Genomic DNA, 14065 nt, shown 5'->3' with positions numbered 1-14065 from the left:
TATGTACAAATGGAATGCTAATATTTGTTTTGACAGAATTTTCATCTTTCAAACATGCACAAACTTACCTGAATTGTATGTAGACATTCATTCCAATATTGACATATCGCTCTAAACATAGTATCGAGGATTTATGTAATACATGTAGTAGAGACTTTGTTCAGACTCAGATCAAGGATGTTATAATCGTATAATGTCTTTTTTATTCTATCTAATAACAATGTTCCTCAACTTTGGCCCAATCTCTTATTTCGTCTAAATAATGATAATTATACAGCTTTTAGTAGGGCAGAATTTGTTTCGATGTCTAACTATTTGAAATATAACAAGTATATTTCTTCAAAATACATATACAATATTTTTATTTTATATCATGTTGAAATAAAATATTAATTTGAACGAGTTTTCGAATAAGTACTAAAAGTAAGGGTAGACAACATTTCCTCCTGTTTGTAGCGAGTATAATTTGTTTTTGTCATTCTCTCCTTCATTGTACAAATATTTTGTTTATTCTACGAATTTGTCCTTTTTGTACTTTATAAATGTGACATTTAAAAATCCAAACTGTTGCATATAATTTTACGGCAAATCGATATGGCGTTATATTTGGATCGCATATTAAGGGACCACAAAATGAACTGTAAATACTAAACAGTTATTTTTTTTATTAATGTCTCCTCAAAACACAGAAAATATATTGATTGAATTTATGTGTTTCCTACACAAATGATGCAAATATTTGTATGCAGAAAACTAGCCGATTGCAGGATAACAATTGCATTATGTTTATATATTCTAATAAAACAATTTTAATCGTGAAATAATGGACCCTTACACAAACTTTGCCTAACTAATGAAACAGTCCCCATGTCCGTGTAAGGGTTTAATCGTGTGCAGTAAAGTCAAATCTATATAAATATAAGAAGACCTGCTACGATTGACTCTCCACCATATACCATAGGTCTTTTTTTCATTACTTTTAAATCATATAACTTGACATTTACTCTGGTCAAATTAAATATATAATTTCGTTTAGAATATGATAAGATGAAACTGTATCATGTTGCTTAGTATTTCGTTTTGCAAGCAGTAATATTTTCTCAAGTATTCAAAATTGACATCAAGTAAAAAAAAAACTGTTTTGTTAGTTGTCAAAGGAGCTGGCATGACCAAATGACAAAAAAAAATATTAGCCTAATGTATGCTCTAAATTACTACCAAAACGCAATTAAGGCAGACAGCAACGAACCAAAACTGCTTAATTACAATCACTGACTTGGTTAGCAAATACTTTGATAGATTCTAGGCTTTACCAGATTGTTAATTAACAAAAGTTAACGTTCGACGGAAACACTGTTTGAGAAAAGAACTGTTTGAATGTTTGAAACCTGAGATGAGAGCAATTACTGTACAATTACAAGAGATTGCAAAATCTAATACAAATTTAATTCAAATAGACTGAATATATGCATATATACACAATATAAAACAGTAATGGGTGTATATGTAATCTAACTATTGCTATCACTGTACCAACTTGAAACCAGAAATATGGCAGCTGTTTTTTCACTTGTTATTTTTATTTCATATTTCTTCATTATGATTGCAGAATGTTATCCGTAATTCAATTGAACAGTTGGAAAGATGTGACGAGTGCTGTATAATTATCAAAAATGACAAATACAAGTTTTAATTTAAATAGACCGAATATTCCCGAATATATAATGAACAGTGATGTGATTACTTGTTATTTTATTATTACTAATTTTGTTGTTCCTCAATATTTATTTAAATGCCGTAAAATATAGATATTAGGCTATCAAAATAAAAACGTAAATTAGATGAAATGTTATAAAATTGAAACTATTAGTGAAAATATGAATATATATCGATATTTAGCATTACTAATGCATTCGATCAATTTTAGCATTTTAGAAATTGAAAATATTTGTCAAATATCTTGTATTAAATTAAAGCCTTGATACAATGCAAATAACAACAGAAAGCAAACTCAAATTTATCTTTATTATCTAAATTGTTTCTGTCTGTCATTTTTGTTTTATGTTAATTATTTTGCTTTAAATCAGGCTATTGGTTTTCTCGTACAAATTGTTTAACAAATTTTCACATCTTACTTTACATTATAGGTTTTGTTCATATTAAAGGCTGAACAGTGACCTATAGCTTCTGACACCCGCGTCATTTGGTTAATATTTTTCTCATTTTATGTTATACCATATATCATTATTTTTATATCAAATAGGCTGAACTAGACTTGACTACTAAGCAACATGTTGTTCAGCGGTTGTCGTTTGTTGATGTTGTTCATAAGTGTTTCTCGTTTCTCTTTTTTTATAGAGATTATACTGTTGGTTTTCCTGTTTGAATGGTTTTACACTAATCATTTTTGGGGCCCTTTATAGCTTTATAGCCAAGGTTCCGTGATGAAGGCCGTACTTTGACCTATAATAGTGTACTTTTTACAAATTGTGACTTGGATGGAGAGTTGTCTCATTGGCACTCATTACACATATCTTATATCTATTTACTAGGCTTAACTAAAACGCTATCAAAAAAAGTAAAATAAAATAAATTAATTTGAATAGATTAGATTTGTTAAGACCTTTTTTCCTTAAATAAGAGGCAGAGAAAAAACTTTAAAAAAAAATCAAAATTCACACGTAGAAGAAAGACCGACAAACCATATCAAAGAACAAAAAATGGAGGAAAGGAAACAACAACAGTCTACAAAGCAATAGATTAAAAACAAAAGACTTAAATACGGCTTAAAATATTATAAATTTGTACATTTTGAACGCATAAAAAATACTAGTTACTTTTCTTTGTTGGTGTTTAGTTTGAATACATAATATTCCACAGTTAGTTTACAGAACATGACACAATTAACGATATTTAATGCCAACAACTCATAATTTCAGAAACAAGACGACGTATTAATCCATATCAAATCCACCTTCTGCGCTTAAATTAAAACAATTGGAGGCATAATTAAGAAAACCAAAAATCCATTTATTTTTGCAAGATATCAAAAATCTAAATAGTCGACAAAATCAGCAAGATGTTTGACAATGGTGGGATTGATTGGATAACTCTTGATTTTCTTCGTGGCTCTTCGAAAGAGGAACCCAGTTTGGGTCGTCTTTTTCTCCTTCCTAAACTTCACAAATTAAGTGAACTTGTTATTCAAGGGATAAAAAAACAAACGATGACAGTAAATGAATTACTGCCATGCAGACCAATTATTTCTCAATGTAACTCTGTCACCGAAAGGGTTATCAAAGTTATTGATTACTTTTTGATACCTACAGTTAAAAGACAGAACAGTTACATTAGAGATAGTGGGGATTTCATAAATAAAATAGAAAATTTAAGGCCTGATCGGGATTGCCTCTTAGTTTCTTTTGACTGCACCAGCATGTATACAAACATGGAGTTCAATGAACTCATATATTCTGTTGAACGGGCTTATAACAGTGCAGTAAAAGAAGATTATCCAGTGTTGAAAAACAATTATTTTGAATTTAATGACCGATACTTTGTACAGAAAATAAGCGCTAGTATGGGAAGTAAATGCAGCCCAGAAATTTGTGATATTAGAACATTCAAAGTTATCAATGAAATTACTGAAAAATATCAGTATAGAAATAAGATCTTATTTTACGGAAGGTATAGATATGATGCGTTTATAATAGCTCATTCATCACGAAAAGAGGTTGAGGAGTTTTTTAAAATAGCAAATGATCATCACCCTTTATTATTATTTTTTCTCGATACAGTCGTACATAAAGGGTTGAGGTTCAGGAACACCGGTATCCTTGATATAAAGAGCTACACCAAACCTTCTAATACGTTTCAATATTTAGATAGGACGTCTATGCATAACCCAACAGTCTTCTCCGGATTTTTAAAAGGGGAAGCTATATATAACCGGGCGTTTTCCGTGTTATAGTGATGCAAAGACGGAATAACAATACTTTAATCTTTATTAGCAAGGTCCGGACAGTACCAGACCTAAGACCTAAACTCCCTACCAAATAACATACAAAAGCATATCGTCGCTGGGCTTCTAAAATGTCGTATATGACTTTTTTGGCTAAAAATACTTTTTGACACCAATGGTCTGGGCGGGAAGAAATCTTTGGTATCACAAAATAGCATACAGTTAGACCAATCAAAATGTGTGAAATAAGACATATTACAAAATTGCCAATGTCAGTTGTTTGTAAAGTTTGCTTCCAAAATGTGGTATGAAAACTTGAAAATCGTTGTAGAATGGCTTTGGGAACAAAATAATTGTACATTTCTTTATTTCTGTGAAAATAATTTAAGTTCAAGGATAATCCAGAAATGTCAACGTTTTTATTTCACTGCTATTTACAAAAATGTTCTGGTTCACATTCGACATTTTGGAAGCATGCATTTTGCCAAAATTTTCAAAGCCTGTTTGTGAGAAATTTTTTTCTTGAAAAATTTGTAATTTACAACATTTTAGAAGCCCAGCGACGATATATAAAAAACAGTTACTATAGAAAAGGATTAGTGTCCAACGGATTAACTTGTCATGGTCAGAGTGATTTCCATCACGACAAATATATAATTTAACAATAGAATTAATTAGACACAAAGAAATGTAAAAGGTTTGATAAAAGGATTAATAAATTGTCACTATAGCACTTAAAATATATTGTCTGAACTTGAATTATATCTAAGTCCTAATTGTCCAAATCTTCCTGGTTATATTCGCCACTACTCCACCTAAACTCGGTCTCCGAGTTTGCCGAATGAATTTTGTTATCGTCGTGGGTATCCTCCTCCACGCCGATGATGTTGCTGCGAATTGCCACCCGAGCAAATTGCAAGGGTCGAACGCACACCTCGGTTTGAATGTTTTATATCTAGATGTTGAATCTCGTGTCTACTGTTTACGTTCTCTTCCCTCAGTCTCTGAATTTCGCCTTCCATATCATTTAAGATGCGATTGTAGTGCATGTCAGTATTTTTAAACTCCATTGTTAAGCGTTGTCTGGCGCTGGTTAAATTTAGGTTTTCCTCTTTCAAACGCACTATTTCCTTCTCAAAATTTTCAGTTCTACTTGCATGTTCGGCTAACTCATGTTCAATTTTTTGAATTACCCGGCCATGTTCTAAACGTTCCAAATTTACTTTGTCCAAATTGTTCCTTAATATCACATTATCTTTCACTACGGTATCCAATTTTGAATGTTCAGAATTGAGTGCAACGATTTCTTTGATGAAGTTTCGGTGAGACACTTTCAACTTGTTTATGTGATGTTTCGTGGATTCGTCCTGTATGGAGCACGTAAATGAAGCGATTTCCTTGTTCTCAAGTCCTTGAAACGGAAATTGAGACATTTGCTTCTTCTCAATAAACGTTCTCATACGGTCACTGTCTCTCTGAATTTTGGATTTCGACTTTGATTTCTTCTTCAGTTTTTGGTTTTCACATGACTTCACGTGAAAACTACACATACGGGCAAAATGTCCATGATGTCTGCACTTGTAACAATAAGCGTTGACAGCATAACATCGATGGTATGTGAAAACGTTCAATGTCTTACCGCAATATTTGCACAGAAAGTCCAAACAGGTATCTGCTTTTCTCATCGGAAACGGATGTCCATTTCTGCAAGGCTGGAAATTCCAGGATCCTTCTATACTGTTGCTTTTGAAGGTATTTATATATACTAGTTTGGGGATACTAGCTCAAGATCGTGCCGCGGGTACCTCAACCAATATATAACCGGGCGTTTTCCGTGTTATAGTAATGCAAAGACGGAATACCAATACTTTAAACTTTATTAGCAAGGTCCGGACAGTACCAGACCTAAGACCTAAACTGACTACTAAATAACATACAAAAGCATATATAAAAAACAGTTACTATAGAAAAGGATTAGTGTCCAACGGATTAACTTGTCATGGTCAGAGTGATTTCCATCACGACAAATATATATTTAACAATAGAATTAATTAGACACAAAGAAATGTAAAAGGTTTGATAAAAGGATTAATAAATTGTCACTATAGCACTTAAAATATATTGTCTGAACTTGATTTATATCTAAGTCCTAATTGTCCAAATCTTCCTGGTTATATATTCGCCACCACCGAAACAAAAGCAACACGCAATATTTAAAAGATACACTTTGTAAATTCAAAGGCCATCTTAAGCAAAGGGGATATAAGGACCATGAAATACTTCGTTACTGTGAATCGGTTCTCAATATCGAACGACCAGAGTTACTCCGCTTTAAACAAGAATCTGACAAGTAGATACCACTAGTATTTGTAACTAAATATCACTTCTCGTTAGGAAATATAAATAAAGCTTTACGAAAACATTATACAAAACTAGTTCGCAATGCAAAATGTAGGGAGCTATTTCCAAAACCACCAATGATGGCATATAGTAGACATCGGAGCTTAAAAGAAATACTGACTAGATCGGTAGTCAAAGCTTAGTACAATATGAAGAATAGGGTCAGGACCCCTGATGAAGCACCCACCCTTCATATGAGCCACGGAATATTATAGAGTTTGTCCTATTCTGTACTGCAGAAACACGATGTGTTGGGTCCTGGAGAATAGGCAAACGTGGCTGATAGGTACTTCGAGACATTCAACATTACAATATGTTTTCCTTTTTTTGCAGTCAGTTTTCAGGCTAGAACAGTTATCACGTAAATGTGTCACTTTATAAACGGCTGTGACAGTTGAATGATTAAAGAAATTGTAGAACCTTTTGGTTTATCACATTAAGATATAAATAAAGTAGCATCACCGCAATGTAACAGTCTTTCTTTGATGTCTCAACTAATTAGCAACTCAAGAGGATCGCTGGGGAAATCAAAAATGGTGAAACAGATAAGTTTTAACTAGTATGAAAAAAAATGTTTTAAAATATTGAAGTTATTTGTTATTCATAAATAGGACGAATTTTGCAGGGCTTGTACCTGTATATGCAAATGTATGAAAAAAGTTTATATATATGTTTTTTTTTAATTGAAATTTAAAAAAAATAATGCTACAAAAATAATTTCATATCTAAGTATTAAAAACTTAATATTGTTTCAATCTTGATGCACTTGCCAATTATCCTTTTAACAAATAAATCATTCGCTTATGTTTTTTCTAGTTAATTGTATATCAAAGTGTATTAAGTCGCTAGTTATGTACTCTTATTTAATGTCCAAGTTATTAAAACAAACTCACCTGTCAAAAGATACAACAGTAAAATGATTTTCCTCATTTTAAATCTTTAACTAAGTTCCAGTTAAAGCTAATACTGAAACTCACATATGACTACTCTCACTTTATATATCAAGGATGGTCGTATGCTATGAATATTTAAATTCACTTCGAATTCAATTTTTTAGATGCATATTGAATTTTTAGGCGAACCAATAGCTCTCTAATGCAATTGATTATTAAACTACTAAAGTATTGAAATACAAAAATTACAAATAAAGGAAAATGTATGTTGTAAATGTCATCCAATTTTGATCTTTATCAAACGTTTCGAAATAAAAAAAAATGATATTGGTTAGTGAAGTGAATATCATATCAACACATTTAGGTAATAAAATATTCAAATAATTCAGAACTCTTACGTTTAACTACTTTGAGACGATGATTAACTAAATGAATTTGGCACAACTTTTTAATGGTTTTCACCTTCATGATCAATTAATCCAAATAAAAAGTTTGTCACTTTTGGGTTCTGGTTAGACCTCATTTCCGTCTCACGTGTTACATTGGGTTTTTTTATTTTGTGATTTTTAAAGCATGCATTGTTGATGACTGGTTACAAACACTTGTTCCTGAACACTGCATGCATTAATGGCACAATAGTCATCACATGTAGTGACATAACATATCATTTTTTGTAACTTTTTTATTTATTTTATGCAAATGGAATAGCAATTCAGTCACACATAACACCAACGGACATATTCGGACTTCATCATAGGCAGGTGTTATATAGTATGTTTAGTTCTAAATTGCAAGAGTATACAATGTACCATCAGAAGAAATTCATTAACGGCAGATAACACCATAATATAACCCAGGAATATATTACCTTAGCTGCATTTTGCAAAAACTTTTCGGGATTTTGGGTCCTCAATGCTCTTCCCCTTCGTACTTTATTTGGTCTGTTTCACTATTTTAAATTGAGCGTTCCTGACGAGTCTTTTTGTAAACGAAACGCGCATCTGGCGTATCTATGATGAGTTCATTTTATTATATGATATTATGCTACTAATGGCTTTGTTTTTTTTTACCTATAGCAGTATTGCAAGTAAGAAGTAATTGAGAAAAAACTTTCACAAAAGCTACACAGAATACTAAACCGAGAACAACAAAAACAAGGCGTTAGTCAACTCTCTTCGAAAGTAAAGCAGTATCTAATTATAGCAACTGTTTTCACAAAATATTAAGATTGATGATTAATATCAGTTTGCATACAGACAAACCTTACGCCGATACACAACATAGAAAACTAAAGACTGAGCAACACGCCCCACAAACAACGTTGTCGTGATCTTAAGCTTGTGTCTCCTAAATAGACACTTTTATAGATAAGGTTTATCGAAATCTCTGTTCATTCACAGAAGCAAACGCTTACAAACATACTACACTAAAAGCACAATAAACTTTAAATACATAATACAAGTATAGAAAATAGGTATTTTAACGATTTTATAGTAAACGGATCTCTGTATCACTCAACACAAGTCACACTCATTGAACGTTACACATTCAATAGTTTTATATCTAATCATATGTCTTTCAAAAATGGTTTATCTAAAATACTTCAAATTGAGAATTAAATATTTATTGCACACATTTTAAACTGCACTTAGTATCTCGATTTTTAATAGCGACTATATAACAATCAGCTCTACTTTTGTCAATATGCAAACACGGGAAATATTCCAATATATACTGACGAACTTTAAAAATCCTAGAATATTCTTCTTTATTCCCAATGCTAAATACACAATTTTTATAAAATAAATGTTTACACATACATTTCATTCTTTCTTTCAAAAAAATTGCAGTTCGAAAGTTAAATTGATATCGTTATTTATAACGTTCAAATCATGTGGTATGCAATGAAACTTTGGTTTTCTCCTAAATAATTGATGTGTCACCGTCGAAGTCAATGACTGTCTGTAACCAATGACAAAATGATTATCAGAAATGTCAACCAATTCTGTTGGACATGTTTTGAGTTCTGTTTTGTACCTTCTGATTTTGCATCTGTCCCATGCATTACAATGTGTTTTGGCAATAAAGTGGTTTGAACTTTAGGGCTAAAAATGTTTTTTTCTGCAGTCGATTCTTGGCATTTCAGTATATTGGAAACTTTTTTGGCATCAATCCGTCTGCAATGGCATTTGGCGACTAGATTACCAGTTGACGTTGCGGCTGGAAAATAGTCATGCAAGTTACATTGCATAATCATATTTTATTGACGTAGCGTTGTCACTACTTATTGATCTGGTCATGGGTGGTCATCGACAAATCCCGTCAGCCTGTACCGTTATTGTAAGGACAGTAAGACGAGTTGCTGACGTGAAATTGTCTTGAAACAGCATGTTCACGTATTCCTGCGTGCAATATTCTTAGAATCAGATTTTCATTGCTCATTCTCGGCAATATGGAGATGCAAAATTTTTTTTCTAATGGTTCAAGTGTGGGTATGGATTGATAGAATTGTTTCACGAAGAAAATTGTTTTTAAAAATATTTCGCTTTAAGAAATTCGCGCGACTGTAATAATCCGGTATGTTCAATAACCTCAGGTAAGTCAGGTATTGAATTATTCCAAACATTAAGAAGTATTTAAGAGTGATTGGTATTATTTCGAATCATTATTGTTAGAGTAGATACAAAGCAAACTACTTAATTGACCCCAAAACGAATATCACATTAATCCGTTTATAGGAAACGTTACAACGAACAGGATTTCAAAGATACGAGAGATAATTACGTATGCAACACATACGCATCAACTATGAATATCTTATTCTGGATCCATCTTACATGGGTTTTTTCTGCATGTTTTACGTTTTCATGAAATGTATGTTTACACAGTTTTGGCTGCTTGATCCTAATTTTTGTCACATTAACCAATTATGTCTGTTCGAGTTTCTCACCCGATTTTGTCAATATAACGATACAATAAACAAATTCAATACAAGTGGGAAGTTAAGATAGCTATAAAACCAGGTTTAACCCACTATTTGCTTCTGGAAATGCCAGTACTTAGTAAAGAATATGACAGTAGTTTCCTTTTGTTCCGTTGATTAATTAAGTCTTAGGTTTGATTTTGTCAGTTATTATGGATTTCCTCTTTGTTTAATTTAATTTAACAGAACGGAAAGCGATGCTCTCCGAGGTTCTCACCGGGTACGTAACGTGTATTAATAAATATATATTTCCAACAATTTACATGTATTGTTTTAATTCTGCAATAAGCCGGACCTTTAACATTTAGTTTTTTGGAAATTATTGTCTCTGGTTTTAATAGAAATCTACATGGCTTAAATGCGGGTCGCGAAAAGGACCACATCATGAACTGCTATATAAACATTAATCATACAACACTACTGTTCGCTCTTAAATGGGTTCGGTCCATGAAATCATTGTACATGATGTGTACACGCATAAATAGTGCAAACACTTATTTGTGTACCTGCTATTTGGAAAAGTGTCCCTATAAAAGACACGCAGACAAAACCAAAGGCAAGGTTAAACTGATAAGTAAAAAAACGAATAGACATTACCATGTAAATGGTGTTACATACGTATGATTATTTTCTTATATATAGATCCGTTGAATATGTTCTAATTGATACTAAGTCTGGAAAAAAAAAGTAATCGTTGTAACTGGCTTGAACTAGCTTTCGGTTAGTGCAATTACTTTTAGATGGATTCATTGTATCGTTTATCGTTTATCTTTTGTTCTTTTAGTCCTTTTGTTTCAGTTTTTCGTGCCGATCTTTTCCCAGTTTACTCTTATGTTTGCTTTAAAATATTTAAACTAGCAAACCGGATCGAAGTCAATAATGATGTAATATTATTTTATTGTATCATGATTTCATATGTTTGCCTTCGATAATACATGTACTCTATATCGTAAAGATAGTTAAGTGGAGGAGACAGCCTGTACTACAACTGCCACTCAGTGACGTCAAAGCGTACAATAACTTTCAATTTACGAAATGTATAGTTTAGAAAGTTATCACAAAAAGTGTTTTCCGTTGAAAACAAGAAAACAATATAGGCACCTTGTACAAATTCTTCTAATTTTATCTCTGTCCTCAATAACGGTCGTGTTAACAACATACAGTTACAACTTATTCCTACTCCATTCCACAATAAGATTATATGTGAGAAACCACATTGAGCAAAATCCGACTATTATATCAAAAAGTGTCCTTAAAATCCTGTTCACCTATATACAACACAAAAGTCTGAACGCTTTAACATACCACCACTTTGAAAAGAGGGTTCCCTTACATCTGATTCACTAAGCTAACATTGAAGGAATAGATCTAAAAAGTATTCCCACCTGAAACAGTCGACTCCATACCAGTTAATGGAGTCATTAAACATCCACAGATACCTGATATTGAAATAAAGAAAAACAATTGAAAAGTTTTTAAACAATGTTAAAAACCAATTGTTCAGAAAACAATTGAAGGTCTTTCCGATTCAAAAAAATGATAATTATGTTTTTTTTTTTTTTAATTATTCAAAATATAACTATCGTTTAAAAAAAGGTGTCAGAAGGTAAAAGATTCCAAACATATGTTTCCGAATCAATCACTATGTGATCCCTGTAAACTTATCGAACCTTAAAACAAACTTATTAGTAAAGGTTATCTTGTTAATGTTGTAATAAAATCTTTGAATATTGTTTTCATTGGCACTAACATCGATTGTGTCATCAACAAATCAAAACATAACTAAAATTGTACTCTTTTTTGGATGTTTTTTTTATGTATTTATACACATCCACGTTTATTTTCTATTTAGAAATGGTTTTATCTATATATAATCTCATACACATTTATTATAAGCCGGTTAAATCTGACTATCCTTCTGCCTGTCGTTACTTTTATTTTGGTATTGCACAAGTCATGTCTTCTTTGACTGTCCATGGCGTTAAAACACTAGATTCCTGCCTGGTATGTTTTGTAATTGATTTTAGTCTCTGACGTATGATTTTTTATTACTAATTGTGTTTGTTTTTTAACAAGTTTTCAGTAACAGTGAGTACTCTCAAATCGTACTTTCGTGTTATTTTGACCTGTTGACACACATGGTTCCTTACTCTTAACAACAAAATCATTATATCTAAATTTACCTGTGTACGTTACTTTATTTCACGCCATTTTGTCCTCGGTTAAAGTTGTCTTTTGACATCGTCACATCTTTTTTCTTTATATTGTATTTATATTTTGGCATAGATCAAACTTATTTGTTCAGTATATATTTACATGGTTTTGTGTATATGTCTTTTTGATCGAGTGACGTCATTTCAATTGATATTTCATTGTGTGTCGTTTTAAGTTGTAATGTTACACTACTGTTTCATGTTAAGGTGAAGGTTAGCGCCTGTTAAAACGTTTAAACCAGCTGCATTTTTATGCACCTGTCCTAAGTCAGGAGCCTGTTGTTCAGCTGTTGTCGTTTGTTGATGTGGTGCATAAGTGTTTCTCGTTTGTCGTTTTTTTATATAGATAAGACCGTTGGTTTTCCCGTTTGAATTGTTTTACATTAGTCATTTTGGGGCTCTTTATAGCTTGCTGTTCGGTGTGAGCCAAGGCTCCGCGTTGAAGGCCGTACTTTGTTTACTTTTAACACATTGTTACTTGGATGTATAGTTGTTTCATTGGCACTAATACCACATCTTCCTATTTATATCTATTTACTTTTGCTTGAACTAAAGGAAATGACTTGCTATCTGATTTTGATCAAATATCCTTCCCGGTTTTAATTGATAGGTACCTTCACAGTTATTCAAAACCTATATAGTAATTTTACATGACAGTAGTGCAAACATGGATACCTCCGGTTTACGTATTAAAGGTTATATGTTGTCAAGCATAATGCAAAATACTAATGGCTTCATTATGTACCAGTATGAAGTTATTGCAAAAGTCAAAATCAAGAACGGCAAATTAATCTTTGATCTTTGACCTCAATTTTAAGAACAAAGGTCGTTTATTTTAATTCCAAAAACCCTAGGTCTAGATTATATATGCATGGTTTAATAGTTAACTTGCCAAACACGCTATGTTTGCATATTTTCACTGGAGAAATCTTCTCTTAAAAGTAACAAAACCTATTGACATTGCAAAAGAGAGCGAAAAATACCAAAGGGACATATATCAACTTAAAATTTGCCAAACATGTTAATTTGAACGGTTTTTGATAAATTGCAATAAGAGCAAAGTTCAAAATTTAGAACATGACCTTCACCATTGCGCTAACCTCAATTTTCTGCTTCTTATACAAAAAATCTCTTAGTCTTCATGACATACATTTTAAGGGTCACAATAACATATGTTAACACAAAAGGAGAAAACACTCTTGTTACATCTAACCGGAACGCTTCGATTCAAATTAAACAAATTATCCTGACAAGGTAATGAACATTTTGGAGAAAAGGTAAGTGTAATTTTTACGCTTTCTGAGATGAAGCAAGAAAAACAGTATACAGAAATATAAATCCCATGTGAAAAGTGATCGGTAAAAAGGGCGAGTTTCCGAAGCGAAGCTCAGTAACTGATAAATGCCATGTACCAAATATATTATCGACATGTTGCGAAACAAAAGCACATTTCGGAAACAAAAAACTGATGAGTCTTATGTAGACGAAACGCGCGTCTGGCGTACTAAATTATAATCCTGGTACCTTTGATAACTATTTTCGCCGCACATTTTGGATACTACGGTTTAAATGAACTTTGTCCAGCCTAATGTTTAAGATTGTGTGGCGTTTCTGT

The sequence above is a fragment of the Mytilus galloprovincialis genome, chromosome 9, assembly GCF_965363235.1.
Source record: "Mytilus galloprovincialis chromosome 9, xbMytGall1.hap1.1, whole genome shotgun sequence".
NCBI classification, from domain to species: Eukaryota; Metazoa; Mollusca; class Bivalvia; order Mytilida; family Mytilidae; genus Mytilus; species Mytilus galloprovincialis.
The sequence above is the reverse complement of the archived record's forward strand: the minus strand, read 5'-3'. Positions refer to the sequence as shown.